This window comes from Colobus angolensis, unplaced genomic scaffold (assembly GCF_000951035.1).
Source record: "Colobus angolensis palliatus isolate OR3802 unplaced genomic scaffold, Cang.pa_1.0 Scaffold231, whole genome shotgun sequence".
Lineage (NCBI taxonomy): Eukaryota > Metazoa > Chordata > Mammalia > Primates > Cercopithecidae > Colobus > Colobus angolensis.
The window spans coordinates 4427319-4447909 of NW_012115500.1; the positions used below are offsets into that span (position 1 = coordinate 4427319).

Sequence of the window (20591 nt, forward strand, 5' to 3'; positions counted from 1 at the left end):
CGCCTCGGAGCTCCCGCCTCCTCCCCTTGCTCCTCCTCGGCGTACGGTCCTCCCCTGACCCCTCCTTCCACCCGCCGAGAGGATGCGCTCCCCGGCGCCCAGCAGCAGAGGCCACCGCTGCCAGAAATGCATGCGTCTGATCCCCTTCTCCCGGACCCTAGGAGCCGGCGCCCCCGCCCTGTAGGTAGGTGGTGAGGCAGGGCCCAGCCCTCGCCGCCGCCCGCTGCTGATGCTGCCGCCGAGAAGCCGCGGGCAGGGTCCAGGACCCGCCAAACTTGCCTCCCGCGGGGGGCTCGGTGGAGCGCTCCGAGGTGTGCTAATGGCGCTGGGCGCAGCCCCCTGTGAACCTGAAAACCTCTGCTTGAGCTCGGGAGGCCGAGCGGGGGCGAAGGAGAGCTTGACCCTTCCCCGCCAACCCCCTGGGGGCTGTGGGGGTGCGCGCCCCGTGGTGCGGGAGTGGGGAGGACAGGTTGGCATGGGGCTTACTTGGGGAGAAGACCGTTGGATTTTCAGCAGCTCAGGTGGAAATATGTCACTGTGTTTTTCCGGCTGGATTAGCAGATGCGTTCTTCCCGTCTTTCTAGCCAAAACATGTAGACAGGCAAAGGGTTATATTAGCGGCATGTAGAAGTCGCTGTGGATTTTTGTGTATTTCAGAGCTAGTTGGTTGGTATATAAAACCGATGGTGCAAACCCTTACCTTCAACACGTTAGGGCCAGTTTAAAGAAGGTTCTTCCAGAAGTCAGATTATTCGGGAGATCGATGAGGCTGGGGGATATTGTTGTGCTGTGTATTTAGGAGCCTCTGCTTACGTGAAGGGATGTATTTTAAGAGTGGCAACTTTGATACAGGTGTCGGGAGTTGAGATTCTGCTGGAAGGATGTACCAGGTCAGCCAGCAGAGGCAGCCTTGTGCCCAGCCTAACTTCCAACGCGGTGTTATGCTCTGTATTTCTTAGAAACTGGTTATCTGTGAATGATTTTCCTCTCTAGGTGTAAAGTTTATACATCAGAGCTTTTGGCAAGATTCTCTCTTCCCAGGCTATCATTTTTTATTTTATATTCAGCAATCAGGTTTAAAGTTTTGAAAAATGCGTCACTTGTAAGCTCCAATTTTATAGTCACTTAGGTATAGAAATTTGGAGAAGTGACTCAGTATAAGCTCAAAAAGGACAGAATGTTGAATCTCTCTTTTAAATCCTATAATCTTCTGCATCTTATGCAGAATAAGTGCTCATTAGTTATTTGTTGAATGAATGAACTGTGTTTCAAGCTTTCACCTAAAAACTACAATTTAGAATCACAGAATTGTTCTGTGGCTGGTGAAATTTAATTGGATTTCAAAAATTGCTTCATCGTATAAATAGGCAAACTCAGTTATTTTAACATTTATATTTCAATTCCGACATTTTTAGGACCATGTGCTGTCTTTCTGTAATGTGTCATTAAGGTTATGAGGTAATTCTCCCCAACTCCTAAGTTCATTTCGTGTCTAAGCTTGCAAAATTTCCAGTCTCATTGGTAATCATGCCTACTTCAACTGTGCTCTCAAACACAATTTAAAAAGTAAAAGTCGTGTTTCAAAGAAAATTCTAAGTTACCCCAGAGGAAACAATGATTTGGTTAATAAGTGATGTATTAACTTGTTTTAGAGTTGAGTTTTTCTGGTTTGATCTAATTATCATGTCTTTTATTACAGGCAAAAGTAGAAACAAAACATTTAGAAGTGTCTGTGATTCTTAAATGATTCAAAATATAAGATATAGATGCACAATTTAAACTCTTTTCTCCTCAGTATAGAAACACATCAGTTTCCAAATTTGACAGCCAGGGGATTGTGAAATGAGGGTTTGGAAGATACAGCGGAAGATAACTGCTTTAAAATGTTATATCTTTTTGGAAAAAAAAAAAAAACAAGGTTAACTGCATCACACTTTATTTGCTTTTACACTGTGATATTTTATGTTTTGATTTCATTTTTTTTCCATCACATGAATTTCATGAGTCAGTGTGAACTTCTTTCGATCTCTGCTTAACAATATTATCTGGGTGCGCTCCCAGATTTTCTTTCTGACATTTTAATGCATCTTTACCATCTTCACTTCATATTACCCAAATGACTTATTTTTACACAATATGGTAGGCCATACTTTATTAGTATTGCTTCTCCAACCTACTTATTTTCTTCCTAGATGGATAAGGAAACAAAACTTTTCTATAAAAGGTAACAAGACTGCAGGAACCAACAGTGAGAGAGAACTTATGAAAAAAATTAATTTGTTATGATTTATTAAAACAAATCCTAAATTCTCTCCTGTAAAAAAGATAATTACATTTTACACTTCTTACATTTGTAACTCAGGGTATTGAACAATTAATTTACCTGACTCTTCCTTGCACACTAAGCTTTTCAAAAAAGCCCTCCCCTTTGATTACAGTAAGCTCTCTTTACCTTGTTACTTATAAGCACTTATGTGTTCATTTTACACGTAGGAGATGAGCCTTTAACTGCTCAGTTTAACTGTTATTACTTTGGCCTTGGAATCACAGTGAAATAAAAGCTCTAATCTCAGATTCGAAGAGGTATTTTTCTCTTGTGTGTCCTGCATCCAAATGCACAGTGCCTCTGGGATTGGATGTTTCTCTTTTGGGTCCTACCTCCTGATCCCCCAGCACTCCACCTCCAGAAGCACCACCAGAATGCAATCCAAGACCTGGATTTCCTCTTCTGTCTCTATCTTCCTAAAGGCTGTATTTTAGAAACCTCTATTCCTTTCTTGCTAAATGCCATTTACCATTGTTTTTAAAATCCCAGTCCATAATTTTTTGTTTGTTTAAATTCAACAGGATCCACTCAATTCACTTGTGCTGGAATCAAAATTGTTGATTGCAGAAAAAAATATACAGAAGTAAATTTGTTTGACCTTGAATTTCAGATATAGGGAATACATGAAGAGTAATTGTTGTCTACTGGTCTCCCCTCAACAGTGATACAAAATGCATTTGTTTCTGCACATGCCAGAGAATGTGAATTTTCTGTTGCTAAATTTGATCAGAAGCTTAATTGAGAGAAATGATGTTTATGGGGAGTTGGCTGAACAAAAGCCATGATGTCAACCTATTCCCTTCCAATACTAGCTGTTGGACCAGCAGTCTACCCAGATCTTCAGAATCTGTACTTTGGTACCTTGTTTTGCATTCTTAACACACACCCCCTCCATATGCCCACACTGAGGGATTTTATTAATACAGTTGGAGGAAAATTACTATTATGTTACTTTAGAAATGTGGTTATGATCATGGTTCTTTCTATAGTTCCTGTTTGAAGACTCATGCAAGAAATTCCTTTTAACTTTAAATGCCAAAGAAAAACTTTACTTACCCTGAACAATTTGTGTGTGTGTGTGTGTGTGTGTGTGTGTGTGTGATCTTTTCATCATGCAAAATGAGAATCAAATCATTGGTTATATTTCCCTTTCTAACTTGGCAACTAGGAAATGAACAGTCAAATTTGCAACTGAATTTTAATAATCATATAAAAATTCATAACCTAATATCAATATTCTGTCTTTCCCTATGGTCTTGAGCTTCTGTTCTACCTTGTTTTTCTTGATTCTGATGTTTATGTAATTATACTTTTCCATTTGATTGAATTATATTCTTTTAAGATGACTCATATCCTTTGTGGAACAAGGCAGATTATAAAACATAAAACCAAATAAATGAAAACATTGCACAATTGATCTCTGGACACAGTATGTTTTTGATGAACAAGTGTAATTGGTTACATTAAATATTTTGAACAAGAATTGCAAATTTAGTGCATTTGAACTTAGCCAAATGGAAAACAATGTTACATAGTTTTACAAAACTTTTTTTTAAACTCTTGCATTTATATTCATTCATTACTAATTTGAAATTAATAAAGCCATTCAATTTAAGTCAATTATATTTGGAGTACCTGCCTCAAATGCTATATAGGTTGAACAGGAGTTTCAATAGAATAACGTCATTTTTAGCCAAAGGGCCTAACTTAGCATAACACTCACCAGAGTGGATCAAAAATCTGACCTTCACATCAGTGATTCGTGTGATTTATTCTTGTTTTAATAAATCATAGAGTCTTCTCTGAGCCTCTGTTATTTACTATGAAATCTAAAAGATTGAGCTCCTGGAGTTAATTCTTCATACTGATATTTTGACACCTAATTGTTAAGTTGGTTGAATTTACCCTGATAACCCAGTATTTACGTTGACATGATAAGTTGAGCTTGATGTATTTATCACCATGGTAAAATACCCTTTCTCAAGGGTCAGTCATTCGTACAGTCTGGTAGCCTTTGACATAAAAATGATCTGAATTCAAAAGTGCAACTTAAAACGTAGGGGTTTGGAGGGGGACCTGGGCAGGTTTTTACATAGAGGCATCTCATTCTGATAACCTGCTTGTCTTTTTTAAAATTTATTTTTAGAATAGGTAGTATCCTCATGGTTCAAAAGGTACGAATGACTCTAGAGTGAAAGTACTCCCTCTCATACTCATTCACCTGTCACCCATTTCACTAATCCACAGGTAACCAGTGTTAGTTAATCGATAATCCTCTAGTGACATTTTATGCATATGCAAGCAAATATAAACATGGAAGCTGCCCATTTTCTCTCCTAACCTGTCTCTAATTCACTGTGTTCCATTCCCACTGCTTCTGTTTTGCTCCTTAGATGCCTTGGACTGTTGTCTGTATTCTGCCTTGCTCTGCATTTCAGCCGTCCCCATTTCAGCCGGCTGTCCTTCTAAACTTCCCCCATCAGACCCTCTAAAACATTTCCATCATACACGGGAAGGAATCTGCACATCTTACCCTGGTCTCTTGGACCCTGAGAGATTCATCTCCTGTCTCTATCCCTCCTTGTCATGCGTTTTACCCACAGTCATTCTTAGCTAAGTCCCCTTGACCCATTTCATAGACCCATAAAAAACCTGATGGAAGTTCAAGTTGTTATCATGCACAGCAAATACCATATACCTACATATCCTTGTCTGTGGATCCCCAAGTTAAAAATGTGTGTTTTAGAAATACAAAACGAATTGGCACTTTGTGCACATGGATAGAGTATGATTTTTCTTCTCCACGCTTTTCCCTATGCTTGGAACATGCTGTCCAATTTTCATGAGCAAGCCACACTCATTTCTGGTGTCATCTCTAGGGGCGTTTCTTAGCTGAGATTCTGTAAACTCATGGAGCCTTCCACATGTAATTAGTGTCCCAAGTAGGCTTCCATAGTAGGAATAATTTTCCAAACTAGGAATAATTTTCTATATTAGCTGTGTTATAGCTGATAGCTATACTTTGCTTCTAGCAAAATTGACGTTCTGGTAAAACTTAACAATGATTTTGGATAGTATGTAAGATTGGTCAAAAAAAAATCAAGGTTGAAGCTTTTATTTAATCATTCATCCTTCTTCTCTCCCCACCCCCCACCCACCTCAATATAAATCAGTTGTCCCTCAGTATCTGCAGGGGATTGGTTCCAGGGGTGGGTTCCAGGACCCCTGCAGATACCAAAATCTGAGGATGCTCAGGTTCCTGATATCAAATGTTATAGTACTTGCATATAATCTATGCACATCCTCCTGTATATTTAAACTCATCTCTATATGACTTGAAATACCCCAATACAGTGTAAATACTAAGTAGATAGCTGTTATAGTACAATGTTTAGAGAATAATGACAAGGAAAAATGTCTGTACATGTTCAGTACACAACCATCCAACAATTCATTTTTTTCTTCAAGCTTTTTTTTTTTTTTTTTTGAGACAGATTCCCACTGTTTTGAGACAGACATTCCCTCTGTCACCTGGGCTGGAGTGCAGTGATGTAATCTTGGCTCACTGCAACCTCCACTTCCCCGGTTCAAGTGATTCTCCTGCGTCAGCCTCCTGAGTAGCTGGGATTACAGGCATGTGCCACCAAGCCCAGCTAATTTTTGTATTTTCAGTAGAGACAGGATTTCACCATGTTGTCCCTACTGGTCTCGAACTCCTGACCTCAAGTGATCTGCTTGGTTGGTTGATTCCATGGATGCAGAACCCATGGATATGGAGAGCCACATGTGCATGTCCAAATCAATTTTTTTTAGCAGCCCTTGCTTACTTTACTAATTCTCAAACACTGTGTTAACACCCATTAAGAATAGCTTTGGTATTTATTATGACACTCATCTGAGAGAGTGTCTTTTATGTCTCCCACTCTAGTTTTCTTCTGTGGTTGGTACATAAAGGGGCGAAAGCCTCCATATAGGGTGTCACTGAAGTTTGGGGATCAACCAAGTAAAAAGGGTACTCTTAAGACATTGAAAGGATTGAACATTGACCCTGATAGATGACGTGAGCCGTCTGGAGAGAGTGGTCCAACCTAAGAAGTGACTCCTAAGTATGTGAATGAAATATTTTTAATTCCAACCCAAGTAATCAGAGATCTTAAGTGCTTGGTTTTTATTGCAAAGTGCCTGGCATGAGGTAATTTGCTTTTGATAGCTGATTAACAGAGGATTTAGAGAGTAAGAGTTTAATAGTGTTTGTTCAGCACTGTTCATGTGGAATTTCTGACTAGTGGGTTGTTCTTATCACTAACCAGATATGCCTTATAGAATAGAAATAATTTGTGAGATAAATTCGTAGGTCTGAGATCCCTTAAGAGCTTTCATGTTTCTTCCGTGATTGGGGCACTATACAAACATTGAATTTATTGACTTGTTTCCCCAGGCATGCTGATATCATGAAGTGAGAGTGCTCTTAGTAGCAGTGCTAAATATTCTAGCCATTGGATAAGTGTCACCCCTGTAGTATGGGATAAATCTCAATTTCAGGCTATTCATGGGTCTACTGGGAAGGTCTGCTCAGTTCTATGGTTGCAGGTGTTTATAGCTGAGCCCTCATCCCTAGTTTCCGGTGATTTCCCCCAGGGTTCTATCTGTCTATAGTGTCCCACTGAAACAACTAGTTAGCAATACTCTTTGATGTTTTGAATCACAGAGCATTCCAAAGTAATTTCTATTTAACATGTCTTAACTCTTTGAAAACCTTTATAACAAGAAATAGGAATAAAATATTCACAAAACAGGAACTTAAGATGTCCAAGACATGAAAATAATACTGACTTCATGGCATCAAAGAAATGCAGATTATTAGATTTTAAAAGTCAGTTACAATGCTGGCAAGACTGAGGTTGTATTTAGCTCATGAAGGGTAGAATGGTATACCTTCAATGGAGAGCAGTTTGCCTCATGGACTCCCTTGGCACTCGTGATTCTCTTCTGAGTATATCCTAAGGAAACAATCAGACGTTAAGCTGAAGTTCCATGATGAGTCCATGATCTTTGAGAGGCCACTGATACAGTAGAAAGGTTAAAAGCAGGAATGCCAGAACCGGTTATGTGGCTTGGAATCCTGTTCCACCAGTTACCACTTCTGTGCAGTTAGGAAGTTAATTTCTCTACACTTTGAGTTTTCTCATCTGTCACATGAATATAATAATAGTATCTACTTCCTACATTGTACAGAGAATTAGGTAAATTAATTTATGTAAAGTACTTGGAACCCTGCCTGGCACAGAGTAAGCAACTGTGTAAGTATTAGTTATTATCAGGGGTGTTACTGTAAAAATTTGAGAAAAATTCAGCAGTGGAGTCATTTTTTTAAGTGATAGTAAATACATATGAAAAGATATTTAGCCATTAAAATAATGATTTTGAGCAGTATTTAATTACATGGAAGATGTTTATAATAACTGAGTTAGACATAAAAAGTATATACAAAAAAATTCTCATTTGATTTTAAGATGCATTTGCATAGAAAACAGGAAAGTGACAAACTATTACTTTTTTCTCACTAAGGGGATCATAAGAGATTTATGTTTTCCTTTTTCGCATTTTTATTTGTTATCCATATGTATTGTAATTATAATTATGGAACATTATTACAATTATGTATCATCCGACTTTTATATTTTTGACTTTTTAAAAGCAAATGCATATTCATTTTGACATATTTTACTTTCTCTTCCTCCTTTTAAAGCTACTAATATTTCACTTCCTCAAAATCTTCACCCACACATCATCTGCTTGGTATTTTCTTGTATTTAGCTCTCTTGCTTTATGTATAGATCAGCTCCAAGCCTGTTTCTTCAAGAATAAGCAGACCAAGTAAAATGACTTAAGAGATTTTAGTGGTGGTGACTTTCTCCTGGAAGTTTAATCCCAATAACGTGGCTTAGATGATGATGTCTCTACATTTCATGCACTCAGCCTTCTCTTCTACTCTTCCCTGAATGAACTTGGCACTTTAGTGGGGTCAGAATCCTCAGTAATCCCACACATACAGGAGAATAATTCCTGCCTCCAAGCCTTTGCTGTCCTTGCTAGCTGGAATTTCCCTCCACATTTCTTTAAAATCAGTCTTCCGCACCAAGTTTATACTTAATTCCATGAATACTTTCCAACCCATCTATTGTATGCTGACTTCAGTTCTTTTGGCACTTAAGCATTTGTACCACAAATGAACTAAATATTGGCTTACTTTATTGCTTAGTTGTTCTTTTTTTTTTTTTTTTTTGAGACAGACTCTCACTCTGTTGCCCAGGCTGGAATGCAGAGGTGTTATCTCGGCTCACTGCAACCTCCACCTCCAGGGTTCAAGCAATTCTCCTGTGTCAACCTTTGGAGTAGCTGGGACTATAGGCATGCGCCACCATGCCAGGCTAATTTTTTTGCATTTTTAGTAGAGACAGGGTTTAACCATGTTGGTCAGGCTGGTCTCGAACTCCTGACCTCAAATGATCCGCCCTTCTTGGCTTCCCAAAGTGCTGGGATTACAGACATGAACCACTGCACTGGGCCAGTTCTTATAGTAAGCTTGTAGATGTTGTATTTTATATTACTCAGTGTCCTTCTGTTTTCTAGCACAACGTTATCCACATGCGCGTAGAACACAGGAAAATCGGATGTTGTTGTGTTGATGACATTCTTAGAGATAAAGTATGAGTGTTCTGTTTCATCATCCCCTTTGTTCATCCTTCTATTTTCCTTGTTTTCAAGATCAGAATGTTATATCATTTGGGTTCTCAGTCTTACAGATATTTGCCTGAAGACTTGATAATAGGTTTTCATTTCTAACATCTAAAACTTAAAGGGTTTAATTGCAGAGAGCACCACAGTTAGCAAACGCATTTATAATAGGGGGCTAGTAGTATAATATACAAATTAATCCTAGTTGCAAAGATAATCCTATCAACTTTAATATATTGCTTGTTTGATCTAGACAATTTTATGAATCTGTCAGATAATTATTAAGTTTATAAATGTGTTAGAATTGTATAGGTCCATTTCCTGGAAAGGACCAGATCCCAGGGAATGTTGTCACATACCTGCTGTCATAGTCTAGACTGGTGGTTTCTAAAGTGCAGTTCATGCATCACATGAAGGTACAGAAAGAAATTGTTAGAATGTATTTATTTTCATGACTTCTATTTTAGTTATATGCCTTATCATTATTAGTACAGAAGACGTGTTTTTATAAGTAAAAGTAATTAGAGGCTTATGCTCAGATACTTATATTGATGTGGAATAAAAAGTGGAGACCACTAATCTAAATGAAAGGCAAGACCTTACCGTTTCATAACCTGAAGTCAGTTTCTGTTGCTTAGCCGTAACAAGTCAAAAATCAACTTATTAAACATAAATTCTGTGTCCAGCCTAAACAAAGAGTTGTGATGTGTGCATAATTCTGCATGGATGAACAGCATAAGACACATTCCTTGCCTTTAGAGAGTTTACAGTCTGATTGGAAGGAATATGGGCATAAGGAACAATAATTAGAAAATGACACAAGGGGCCAGGCATGGTGGCTCATGCCTGTAATTCCAGTACTTTGGGAGGCCAAGGCAGGTGATCACTTGAGATGAAGAGTTCAAGACCAGCCTGGCCAACATGATGAAACCCTGTCTCTACTAAAAATACAAAAATTAGGAAGGTGTGGGGGCACGTGCCTGTAATCCCAGCTACTGGGGAGTGTGAGGCACTGAGGCAGGAGAATCGCTTGAACCTGTGAGGCGGAGGCTGCAGTGAGCTAAGATCGCACCCCTGCACTCCAGCCTGGGTGACAGAGTGAGATGCCATCTCAAAAAAGAAATAACATAAAGAAAATGACACAAGGTAGCATAAGTGTGCGCTGAGAAACTTAGCAGTATGAGTTTGTCAGTGTAAAATTGCTATAGAAAGTGTGATAGGAGTGGCATAGTACATGGTGATTCTGCATTCTCAGAATGTTTCAAAGACTCTTATAGGATAAAATAATTCTTTGACTATCAGGTCAGTTCTTAGTCCACCTACCCAAATAAGCTGTGCTTCAACTGTCTCCTGGACCCAGATGTTAACCGGATGAACAAAAAGCTCATCGAATTAACATCTGGGCCCAGGAGGCAACTGGTAAATAATTTTTACCAATTTTCTTAATGGCATGCCTGCATTTCCTTTAAATTATAAGAGAACATGGCAGAATGGACATGTTGAGAAAGTAATAAAATTTTTGGAGCAGTGATAGTGTATAAAAGTAATTTAAACAGTGATAGTGTATTAAAGTAATTTAAAATCAGTGTATTAGTTTCTTAGGGCAGCCATGACAATGTACCAGAAGCTGGGTGGCTTTAAACATGTATGTTCTCACTTTCTGGAAGCTAGATGTTCAAAATCAAGGTGTCAGCAGGGCCATGTTCCCCCTGAAACCAGTAGAAGAATCCTTCCTTTTCTCTTCCTAACTTCTGGTGGTTTGCTGGACCTTGGAGTTCCTTAGCTTGCAGCAGTATAGCTCCAAGTGTGGCCTGTGTCTACATGGCATTCTCTCTTTGTGTCTCTATCACTACATGGCCATCTTCTTATAAGGATTCCAGTCATACTGGATTAGGGCACCACACCACTCCAGTGTGATTTCATCTTAACTAACTGTATCTGTAGTGACCCTATTTCCAAGTAAGATCACATTCGGGAGTACTGAGTATTATAACTTCAACATACCTTTCTTTTGGAATGCTGTAATTTAACCTATAACAGTAAGTAATATCAACCCTTATATATAAATATACCAAGACAATGCACAATTTCTTGTCAAATGATGCCTTCCCAGCTAAAACCCCATAGCCATGCAAAGTGGTTATGGGGTAAATGACAACTGGAAGAAAAGAAAGCCTCCTCTGCTATTTGTGTCAATTGTCTTGTGTCTGGGCTTTGGTATCTCAGGCCTTGGTAGAATTATTCATATAAACAATAATATGTACTATGTGGTTTTGATCTTTCTGGTAAAACTCCACAAAGTAATTTGTGGATCAGGATGGTTCTAAGGGTGTATTGGGTTTTTTGTTGTGATAATGTTACATAATTGTCTCCAAACCGCAGTGGGTTATATCCACAAATATGTATTTCACCTTCATGGATTTGCAGGTTGACTGTGGTTTAGCTACTCCTGGCTGGGTTCTGCAAGCTGGCCTTGGCAAATGCCAGTCAGATGCCAAAGCTGAGGTACAGGTTCGGGTCTGTTCCACATGTCTTCATCCTGGAACCCAAGCTGAAGAGGGAAAAGCAGCTACCTGGAGCATACTCTGCTGGTGGGGAGCAGAAACTTGCCAGGTCTCTTAGTGCTTCAAGTCAATATGAATATGACTGTTAATCCTCACAGTGTATTGGTCAAAACAAGTCACATGAAAAATCAGATGTGGTCATATACTCTGTATACTAGTGCAAAGCATCACAGAGCTGCACAGCAGAGGGTATGGATGTATAATTATCTTACAGCAAGGGAAGGAGTGCATAATTAGGAACAACAATCCAGTCTACCAGAAAGTCATTTTCTTCTGAATTCTACAAGTTTTATGACAAGCAACTCAATAAACCTTTAAAAAAAAGAACGTTTACCATAGACTTGATTTCTTAACCCAGTCTGCTAGAAATTTATAGTTGAATATTAAACACATAATTTTTTTTTTTTTTTTCGAGAAGAGGTCCTTGTACTTCTCTATGCTGATTTAGTTTCACACTGGGCATACTCCCTGCTGCTTAGACACTTTTTGTTATGTCTCGTTCCTGAACCCACGTTTGTGTATTTACCACAGTCCATATTTTGCTCACCACAATACTACATGCCTCTCTCCATTGTTACCAAGACATCTGAGGCAGAATCTGGCAGAAATGCTGTTGTCTTGAGTGTGCTCTTACAGATAACATTTTCATCGGGGATAAAACTGTTTCTGGTTTACAGATTTGATTGTTAATTGTGTGGCACTATTGAAATATAACCCTGAATTGTGGTTTTCGGGGATGTCCTACTTTTAACACTTTTTCTACCAGCACTGGCCCGTGTGACCCAGCCATTTTCTTACTTCCCTATTAGCACTTCCTCTGTGTGTCATACATTTTATTTGGCATAACTTTTTCATGCCCCTGTTTTCTGATAATTTTATGTAAATCTTATCTCCCTTGTCAAAAATTGAAGTTTCTGTAGAGCACATTGGTTCTTTGTTATAGTCACAGGCTTCAGATAAATAGTACAGTTGTAGGCATAAAACAGGTTCTAAGTGCTTACTGAATTGAAGAAAATTGCTCATAAATACATTACAAGGCACTATTTAGGAGTGAGCATAAGTTGTTTATTGCCACTTATACTCTCCATGTAACTATGCTGAAAGCACATTAAAAAAAGAATGATAATTCAGTTATTTTATTTTGCGTTTTTACAGGTATGAATGTATGCCAGTATATTTTGAAAATGCATTCAATTGCAGATCTCATCCACGGAAGGCAAAGAAGTACATGGCCTTTTCTTTAGTGAAATGGCAGTTTAACTGGTAGATTGTCTCTCATTGATAAAGTCTTAGAAAACACTCAAATTTAATTCTTGAAAAGGAGTGTTTGCTACTCATATACTGTATGTTTTTGGAAAGGCATTCCATTTATCTTTTAACGCCTTTCATCTATCCAATTTTGTTGGTTTTATCAGTTAACTCTTAATTCAGATCCACGAAATAGCCCCCACCAAATAATAATAAGTAGTAATAGTAGTAATGGTAACTACTGCTCACATTTTTTTTTTCCTCTCTTGAAATTGATTGTATTGGGACCCAGTGTAAGACCAGGACACATGCATTGGTGATGGCATTTGCTGTGAGCACAGGACCCTGGCACAGTGATTCACTTTGGCACATATTCTCTGCAAGGATTTGGGGAATGAGATTGAGTTCTGTACCAGTCTAGAGACTCCAGAAGTTTGCAGGTTATTTCCTTTGGACCGGAGCTAGAATATGTCTGCAAAAAAATCAAATGGGCCAGAGACTGTATGGTTTTAGTAATGAATCTGTCTGGTAGTACTAAAATGAATTCCAGAAGTAATTGAAAACAAACTTTTCTTCCCATGTCTCCTGTTTATTGATGCTACTTGGAGCCTAATGTCTTTAGATTTGTCTTAGAGATGATCTGAAGTGATCTTCCGGTGCCGCAGCATAGTAGGGGGTGTCTCCAGAAACTCCGCTGTGGGTGAGGCAGGCATCATATTTTGCACACCTCTTGCGACAGGTAATCAAAAGCATGTCGCAGATACCCAGTAGTGATTGATAGTGAGAAAGAGGATGTCTCTTATGACTAGGAGATGAGATCAGCAGATAGAGTCTTCTGTTTTCATTACCTCCAGTAACTTTCTGTATGACAATGCAGATTTGGCCCTTCTAATCTTTGTGTGCAGGTAGAAAACTTCAGAACTGACTTCTTATACCTTATGAGTATTAATGAGAGAATGCATTCAATATATTTAAAATATTTGGTAGAAATGTTATAGAACTATAATTTTTTAATTCTAAAAATGAGCTATAATTTTAGTGCTTAGAAAAAAGCAGGCTTTCATAATTTAAGAGCAACAAAGAAATAAATGTATTTTTTTTAAAAAAAGATCAAAATTCCAAATTCTGACTATCTGTATTTACCAATTCCATTTTCTGTGGGGAAATAGATTGGTTTCTTCTGTTCTCAAAACTTAAGGGGTAATTTAGTGAAGTAAGAGAATGTGGTTTCCAGTTAGCTCTTTAAAAACCTACTCAGTGCAATAAATAGTTGTTGAATGTACTGACATGTTTACTAAAGTGCATTTAGTATGAGTAGTAATGGCTAACCTCAATACAGGTCAGTATTTATATCCTTGAAGACGGTTGGCCATAAAGCTGTATTCACCCTCTTATTCTTTTTTTTTTTTTTGAGACGGAGTCTGGCTATCACCCAGGCTGGAATGCAGTGGCACGAAATCAGTTCATTGCGACCTCTGCTTCCCAGGTTCAAGCAATTCTCCTGCCTCAGCCTCCCGAGTAGCTGGGATTACAGGAATGCGCCATCACACTGGCCAATTTTTGTATTTTTAGTAGAGATGGGGTTTCACCATGTTGGTCAGGGTGGCCTCGAACTCCTCACCTCAGGTGATCCACCCGCCCCTGCCTCCCAAAGTGCTGGGATTACAGACGTGAGCCACTGCGCCTGGCCCCCGTCTTGTTCTTTTGAACTGTGGCTAAATCCAGGAAGGACTAGGCATTGATGTGAAAATTATGTGTAGTAATAGCCCACCTTTACAGGCCATTATTAGTGGTTCCTTCTTTGGGGTCAGACAGAGCTGATCATTCTGGCTGTAACTCTTATAGCTATTTGACCTTGAATAAATTCTTTAATTGTTCTAAAGTTCAGACTCTTTATCTGGAAAGAATTGAGATTAACTCCCTCATGCAGTCATAAAGATTAAACCAAGCAGTGTGTGTAACAGTATTGAACAAAAAATTTGGTGCATATGGTTAATGTTCAATAAATATTTAACTATTTCCTGTCATCTTTATATTTACTAGGTCTGCCTAGCTTGATAGTTTACTATTTGGGGCGGATTTGAATGTGGCTCTTCAGGTATATTGAAAATGGTATTTCATGAACACTTGGATATTTGGATGCATGGAAATGTCAATGGATAGAATTTTCTGTTCCATGGGGCACCAGATTCTAGTCATTGATTTTTTTACACATTGAGTCTGTGTAACAGTCCTTTTGCAGATAAAGAAACTGAAGGTTAGAGAAATTAGGTAACTTACCCAAGGCTACATACCTTGTAGGTGGTGGAATCTGGATTTTAACCAGGCCTATCTTATTTTAAAGGTACCCGTCGGCTGGGCACAGTGACTCACACCTGTAATCCCAGCACTTTGGGAGGCTGAGGTGGGCAGATCACCTGGGGTCAGTAGTTCGAGACCAGCCTGGCCAACATGGCAGACCCCATCTCTACTAAAAATACAAAAATTAGCTGGGCATGGTGGCAGGTGCCTGTAATCCCAGCTATTTGGGAGGCTGAGGCAGGAGAAGCACTTGCACCCAGGAGGCAGAGGTTGCAGTGAGCCAAGATCATGGCACTGCACTCCGGCCTGGATGACAGAGTGAGTCTCCATCTCAAAAAAAAAAAAAAAAAAAAGGTACCCTCAATAGCATGGGTTAGGTGTTATTCAGATGAAGCACAGAGCATATGGAAAACAGAGAACTTCTCAGGTATATGAAGTTTATAAAATCTTGGCTTTAAAGGAATTTTTGAACTTCAAAACATTTAATTTAAAAACTAATTTAAAATACTAGTTTACTTGTGAGGCTTGATTTTGCTTTTGATAGTTATTCTCATTGGTTGTGGTTCCCTTTCCTGGGGCATTTTGGTTGGCATGGTTATGGGAAGGACGCTATTGGCATTTAGTTGGGGGCAAGCAGAGGTGCCAAATGCCCTGTAATGAGTGAGGCAGTCCAAGAAAATGAAGAATTGACCCTTATACTTGGGAATTTCATATCTTCTTCTGTAGGAGCAATATGAATCTATAATATGTCTTCTAATGAACTGTGTCTGAGAATTTACATATTGAAATACCCGTGATCAAATACTTTCCTTTGGGGCATCATGATGATTTTATAAAATTAAGTGTGTAAGTAGGTTACATGATCTATGAATTTCATCTCAATATTACGAAGGGCGTATAATAAAATGGTTTACATATTTATTTAGATGACGTGTTGAATTTGATAAGGCTGAGAACTGCATCTCTACAGTAGTCATATAAAACAGTTGCTCAATATGTGCTCTGTCACTCTTGAAGATGAGGAAGCCATTCCATCTGCAGGCAGCTGTTTGCACCTACCTCTCAGACAGTTCTTCCTTACACTGAGCCGTGGATCTCTCTCCCTCTGTATCTAATGTCTAATTCTAGGTTTACCTCTTTGGAGATCTGTCTATCAAGCCTAAATCCTTTTTTGGATAAAGATCCTTCAGATGTTTAAAAACAGCTGTCATTTAATCCAAGTTTTCTCTCCTGACCAACTCCTTTGACTAATATTCTTAAAATCTAGTTTTATGCCATTAACCATCCTGTTTGTTCTAGTTTCCCTGTAGTGTGAGATCCCTAGCTAAATGCAGTAATCCTGATGGAGTCTAATCCTCAAAAAGGGTGTGACAGACTATTATAATCTGTTTATTCTGGGTTGATAGCACTAGTGGGTTTTTTGGAGGCGGGTGGGGAGGAAGGTGCACAGTGGAATTACCCAACTGTAATTCCATATATGAACCTTACTGTCATCTAAAACCACAAATCATATTCACTTGTGCTAACACTAAACTGTACCGCTCTCATTTCTTAGTACCTCACCAGTAAAACCTGAGATTCATTGGGAGCAAATTTCCACCTCATAATAATTGACTCCTTTCTACAGACAGCCGAGGGCTTTTGAATCCTAATGCTGCTATCCAGGATGTTATTAAGTACCTACCTCTCCAAATGGCTGATAAGGGAGGCCTCTATGTTTTTGTTCAAGTTAGTGGGAAATATACTCATGAGGACAGGGCATAAGAAAAAATACTGTATTAAGCTATTAACATTCCCTCTCCAGGTTCAGAATGGATTTCAGCTCTCAGAGCAACTGAGGTTGGTCAGTCAGTCAACACATACCTCTTGGTACAGTGATTCAGTGATTTCCTTTATTCATCTAATCATATAAACATCCACCTACACACCCAACCCACATTTCTCCATCTTATCCATAAGCAGACAAGAGAAATTTATCAAATGCCTCTTAAGTGCAGTTACATGTGTTTTCCTCATTTTCCTAATCCACTAGAATAGTAGCTATGTCAGGGAGGGAAATTAGGTCAGTGTGATTTGACTAAGCCAGCATTCCCTGACTGTCCTCTCTTCTACCAGCCCTTGCACTCCAGCCATACCAGATCACTCAGGATTCCCCGAACACCACACATTCCTGCCAGAGGCTTGCCCATCCTCATTCTGCCTGATGAGCCTGACCTCTTCTGCATTCACCATCTGGGAAACTCCTGCACCTCCTTCCCAGCCCAGCACTGGCATCACCTGTGACGTTGCCGGGACACTCCTTCCCTTTGAGGCAGTGTAAGTTGCTCAATGCTCTGTGGTTCCTTGTGACCACTAGTATCAGAGCACTCACATCTCATTTTATCAGCTGATAAGTTATAGTTGCCTGTTCTCCCTGAGCTTCCTGGGTGATGAATGCTGTCTTCCTCTTTGTGTCTGCAGCAGAATACTTGGTCCATGGTAGATGTTTCCAAAAGCAACCCACTTGTCCTGCCGAATCGTTGGCTTTCTGGGATCATTCTAGATCTCAGGGTCCACTGCTCCCTTCTCTATTTTCTTACCAAACTGCCTTAAATGATCATTTCTAAAATTTTCCTGGGAATCTATGTGATGATATGCTTCAGTGTATAGTTTGCACAATTACCCTTTCTAAATTAAAATGCATTTGCCTGTTTTCAGGCTTCTGGCATTTTCTACATCTTCTACAGTTCCTCACCCGACCAGTGACTTTTTAGAAATCTCATTTGCATGTTCTTTTCTAAGAGAGAACTTGTAAAATGATCTATCTAGCCCAGAGATGGGTCTTCATTTAGAGTATGTAGGAGATTTGATGGCATCTCTTGACTTATTTTAGGTAAAAGAGCACTGAAACTCACATTTGTTTAATTTTTCTCAGGTCAAATTTGAGCACCCTAGGCAGAGAATAATGGAATAGGAGTTGATAAGTTCTCCATTCATTTTGCCATCCAAAGATGTCAAACCCTTTCCCAAATAGCAGATCTGGAGCCCATCCTTGATCATCACCTTGCTTCATCACCAGGAATAACTTTTTAGTTATTTGTTGCCATTCATTTTTAGGTTTGTTGTTGTTGTTGCGTTGTTTTTGTAACAAGCATTTATTTATTTGGGGGTATTATCTGATTGCTCCCCTTTTAAGTTGTTTTTTTTTTTTTTGAGACAAAGTCTCACTCTGACACCCAAGCTGGAGTGCGGTGGCACAGTCATGGCTTACTGCAACCTCCGCCTCTCAGGTTCAAGCAATCCTTGTGCCTCAGCTACCTACATAGCTGGGACTACAGGCATGTGCCACCACACCTGGCTACTTTTTGTGTTTTTAGTAGAGATGGAGTTTTGCCATGTTGGCTAGGCTAGTCTCGAACTCCCGACCTCAAGCCATCCACCTGCCTTGGCCTCCCAAAGTGCTGGGACTATAGGCATGAGCCACTGCGTCTAGATACCCTTGTAAGTTTGTGGCACACGTTTATATCTGGTTCTGTGTCCTTCCCAGGTTTCTCTAAGGTTATAGGGAGTGTTCAAATTTCTGACCTTGTTTAACATTGAAATTTGAATATTCTTGCTTTGTTTAGATGACAGTGTGGCTTTGAGAGACGGAACACCTGTTATATTTTGGTACAAATATAACTATTTTCTAGGAGGAAATGCCTGCATAGAAAGGTCCATTTTGGTCTGTTCCTTACGTGACCAAACACAGTGTGACCATTGTGTACTCCTGTCATCATTTCATTTGTATATTAAGAAACATGTTGTTGGGAAAACAGCTGATGGGCCTCATGGATATACTGCTGTTTTTCTAGCCCTGACTTGTTATACTTGAATATTCAAGGAACTGCAGTATGTTGGAGGTGAATCCAAAAAGTCATGCTTTGCTGTGTGGGTCCACAGCTTTGTGACCCACAGCTGAGAGACTGAGAGGTACTAATTAATTTCCTTAATTCAACAGCACTAGCTGTGCTGCGGCAGCGATTTAAATCCAGTCTGGTATACACTCCAGTGTCTTTCAATAACCTTTGGAGCCAGAAAGCATTTGGAGATGAGCTAGAAAAAGTAGTCCAGAGTCGACAACATCGCATGCTGCAGCTCAGAATTTGCAAGTTAAGACACATGTACCTAGCCACTGGGACAGGGAGATCATTGAGGACCTCCAGCTGTGTAACCCACAGCTGTGTGGGTCAGTTTGATGTAGTTAAGGGGTCTCTGCTGGTTCTGTTATTTTAAATGGTGCCATGTGTACAAACAAGGAACACTTTGCTGATGATTCAAAAAATACTTTGTCTTCATCACAGCTCTTTTGAAGTAAGGATTTTTATGTGCTATTTTTATTTGAATAATGAACTGGATTTAAGTTTAAATTGACTATCCTGATTTAAGATTGCAAAAAAAAATATTTAGATGGAAGATTCATCTTGTGCTTTCTCATGAAATTCTTTTTGGTCTGCAATACACGGTAAATGCAGGAGACTCTTAGAAGTCAGCAATTAGATGAGTCTAGAGTGTATTGATGTGAAGGAAAGTCAACATTAAATGAACAAAGGGCTTTTAAGAAGCCCATTATGACCACTTATAATGGAAAATGTAGTTCCCATTAGAGATTGATTTAAGGAGCCCTGGTTTGTCACTGAAGCGTGAAGACTGCAGTGTGGTATTCTGTGCAAATCATTTTTATAGCATTCTCTACTGAGCTCCTTCTGGCTAATCTGTTGGTGTGTCTAAACCTGTAAGAACTGCATCTATCTTGTTTAAGGAATATAAAAATTTCCAGAAACTTAAACCAAAGATTAGAGTATTTTTCATTTATCTCATAGGATATTGAAAAATTTTTAAAACGTCTCACTGGTTGTAATCAGACACAGCAGCACCAGATGTCAACTCTTGGATCATTTAATCTTTTTGTCTTGTGCATATTTTCATAAATATTTTTCTACTTGAACCAAATATCAGTTTCTGGCTCAGCTTAAAGTATAAAATTTTCCAGTTAGATTGCTGTAACTTCATTTTTATTCATGACTGGAAATTTAATAGAGATCATTACTTTTTTGACTTGTAGGAGATGAACTTTAAAATAAACCACCTGACCCAGGGCAGGGCAGAGAGCCTAGGATTCTGATCCTTCCTGGAGTCTGAGGGAGGCTGGCATGAGACTCCATCCTCTATCCCTAAGTAATACTTAATTTGGGAGGAATTTTTGCATTTGTATTGGTCTGCCATGTGATTGACCTTATCCCCAGTTCTGGATTAATTTGACTCCTTGCGTAGCTTTTATATGGATTTTCTGCCTACTTATGTGCCAGTTATTTAGAGAAGTATAGTAAAAGTGAAACATGGTGGTTCTGACTCGAAGGAATTTATGGTTGGGGCGAGGAGACCAAGTGAAATGC

General features: G+C 39.1%; 1 protein-coding gene and 1 long non-coding RNA gene across 6 annotated transcripts in view; one reads left to right on the top strand and one right to left on the bottom strand.

Moving 5' to 3' along the window:
• Positions 1 to 20591, top strand: part of NCOA7 (nuclear receptor coactivator 7) — a 163031-nt gene that overhangs the window by 9833 nt on the left and 132607 nt on the right. For 3 of the 5 annotated variants that reach the window (XM_011944479.1, XM_011944475.1, XM_011944480.1), the window contains exon 1: positions 1 to 184. The exons of 1 other annotated variant lie outside the window; for it this stretch is intronic. The gene's annotated coding sequence lies outside the window, so the exon portion shown is untranslated. Of the gene's footprint in view, positions 185 to 5820; positions 5960 to 20591 lie in introns of all 5 variants that reach the window. One more of the 5 variants, XM_011944478.1, reaches the window with a different exon arrangement.
• Positions 7022 to 20591, bottom strand: part of LOC105513568 — a 22110-nt gene continuing 8540 nt past the window's right edge. Inside the window, exons 2-3 of the long non-coding RNA XR_001002048.1 lie at positions 11476 to 11615; positions 7022 to 7326 (exon numbers count right to left, since the gene is read on the bottom strand). This is a non-coding gene — a long non-coding RNA (uncharacterized LOC105513568). The remainder of the gene's footprint in view (positions 7327 to 11475; positions 11616 to 20591) is intronic.